This window comes from Macaca thibetana, chromosome 11, assembly GCF_024542745.1.
Source record: "Macaca thibetana thibetana isolate TM-01 chromosome 11, ASM2454274v1, whole genome shotgun sequence".
NCBI classification, from domain to species: domain Eukaryota; kingdom Metazoa; phylum Chordata; class Mammalia; order Primates; family Cercopithecidae; genus Macaca; species Macaca thibetana.
In genome coordinates this window covers 17876528-17879204 of record NC_065588.1, presented here as the reverse complement: position 1 = coordinate 17879204, position 2677 = coordinate 17876528, and positions in this window count along the sequence as shown.

The following is a 2677-nucleotide window of genomic DNA, read 5'->3' as shown; positions in this document are numbered from 1 at the left end:
GGATGTTCTCATAGATATTATTTACACGCTAAGAAGCTCTCTTCTCACAGAGGTCTAATTTACCTACCTGGAGTTGGCCATGGGAGGTAGAATGACAGAGCACAGATAAGTAGGGCCAGTGGGGCAAATCTGCGGCTCTTCCAGTATTCTGTAGTTCAGTTTTACCAGATTTCCCTAAGTGCCAGCCTGTACTTGCTTGGTGATAGAGCCAATTCATAAACCACAGTGCTTAAAAGGAGTTAGCTTTTCCTTGCTCTTCTGAGTGGTATATAATTACTATTTTTCAGTATTTTGTAGTCCACAAGCAATCAATCTACTTTCTATCTCAGTAAAAATGTCTATTTTAAACACACCCAATCAGTCAGGATTTTCTAACCACAATCTAGAACTTTTAAGAGCTTTGGGCCCCTTAGTCATAGTGTTCACAGCAGCATTCCTAGGTGGGTTGATGTGATCTCCACAAACAGTCCCACCAATCTCCAGGCTTACTCTTTACTGGAGAGGTAAGTAAGAGATAGTAATTTACAAAATTTTGCTAAGTTATGTGGGACAGAGAGAACAGAGATACCCTTGGAACTTTGAGAAGTAAATTATTCTCTGGGAGAAAATCATCGTATTATGAATGTAGTTCAGTCAATTTTTATTATTTTTGAGACAATGGCTCACACTGTCACCCAGGCTGGAGTGCAGTGGGACAATTAGGGCTCACTATAGACCCAATTTCCCAGGCTCAGGTAATTCTCCCCTCAGCCTCCAGAGTATCTGGCACTACAGGTGCCCAACACCATGCCCAGCTAATTTTTCCTTTTTTTCTTGTAGAGACAGGGTTTCACCATGTGGCCCAAGCTAACCTTGAACTCCTGGACTCAAGCAATCCACCTGCCTCAGCCTCCCAAAGTGTGCTGGGATTACAGGCGTGAGCCACCATGCCTGGTCATAAAGTATTCTTAATGGTCATCAGGTTCAAGGCTTATCACATTGAATTATGACAGTATGGCTGTAAATTCAAGTATCCATGTGAAAAAATATATATATCGAAAAAATGTATATCAAACGTTATTCTATAAAAACGCAAATTGCGCCTGGCTGGACCTCAAAATGGGTATGGAAAAAAGTCCTTAGCCAAGTCTCTCATGTTTTTTCAATCACTTGTAACCTGTTGCACACTTCAGGTACTTCTTGCATAGCCTTTACCCTCTTGGGTGTAGCTAAAGAAATAGTGGGGATCAAATAAAGATCACTTCATTTGATCCCTAGCAATGCACTCTTAGTTTCCATAATCAGTTTCCCTCATGTTCCTGCCAGACAGGCTGTTGAAAAAAAGAGGTTAAGAACACTTACTGTACTCCCTCTACTACCATTTTCTTATTTATTACATCCAGTAAGGGCTTGGGCAATTATAAAGGTTCTCTTTTATCATGTCCATTTGAAACCAAGGGAAGGGCTAACTCTCTCATTGACACTCAATGTTCATTCGAATTGTGCATGTCAATAACAACAACATAACCCCAGTGTATTAGTCCATTCTCACACTGCTATAAAGAACTACCTGAGCCTGGGTAATTTACAAAGAAAAGAGGTTTATTTGGCTTCGGCTTCTGCTTCTGGGGAGGCCTCAAGAAACGTATCATCATGGTGGAAGGTGAAGGGGAAGCAAGCACATCTTCACATGGTGGAGTAGGAGAGGGTGGGAAGTAGACACACTTTTAAACAACCAGATCTCGTGAGAACTCACTCACTATCATGAGAACAGCAAAGAGGAAGCCCACCCCTATGATTCAGTCACCGCCCACCAGGGCCCTCCTTCAACACTGGGGATTACAATTTGACATGAGATTTGGGTGGGGACACCGAGCCAAATCATATCACTCAGAATATTTAATATTTCTTCTAGTCACATTTTCTAATTTGTAGCATCACTCTCATCTCAGGACATCTCTATATAATCCTGGTTTACCTTTGACCATTTCTTCTTATGCCCCTTGGGAATACCTGTACAATGAGAGATTGTATCCAGTAATAGTATTGCATACAATTACCGGAACATTTAAAATCAAAAGGCTTTTAATGCACCACTCTGGATAAGATGAATAGATATCAGTCTAGTAGTTTGTATTTTTTCAAATCTATGGCTTTAACTGATAGTGTAAATTCAGCTCTTTGTTTAAGCATTCTTCATTCAAAATCCTTCATGATTGGATTTGAATTTGTCCAGGAGAGGATATATTAACTAAATTGAGGGAGCACTTTTAAGAGATTAAGGAGGAGCTAAAGTAGATGTTTTATCCCCTCAAGCATCTATAACATCCCACCAGCTCAAGGATGGCAGCCCCGTCAGTTTCCTCGTTTTTTTTGTTTTTTTGTTTTTTTCCTATTTTTCAATAGCCATCTGAACAACTTCACTCAGCTAAGTCAGTTATCAGGCCCTCTCCCTGCTTTGCTTTTCTTTCTTTCCTTTCCCCCACCCCCCCATAGTAACATCTTTTTGGATGGCATAAATATTTTCTTCATCATTTAACCCCACACATGACCACTTAGCGAGCAGATCAATTGCTGTTTTGGGAATATTACTTTACTCCCTCCTATCCTGTCCTCCTCATCGAACAAAACTCCCTGGAGCATAGTTGATATATTTTTGCATCTACCAGGGTTTGTGCAAATAGCATTAATTTAAATG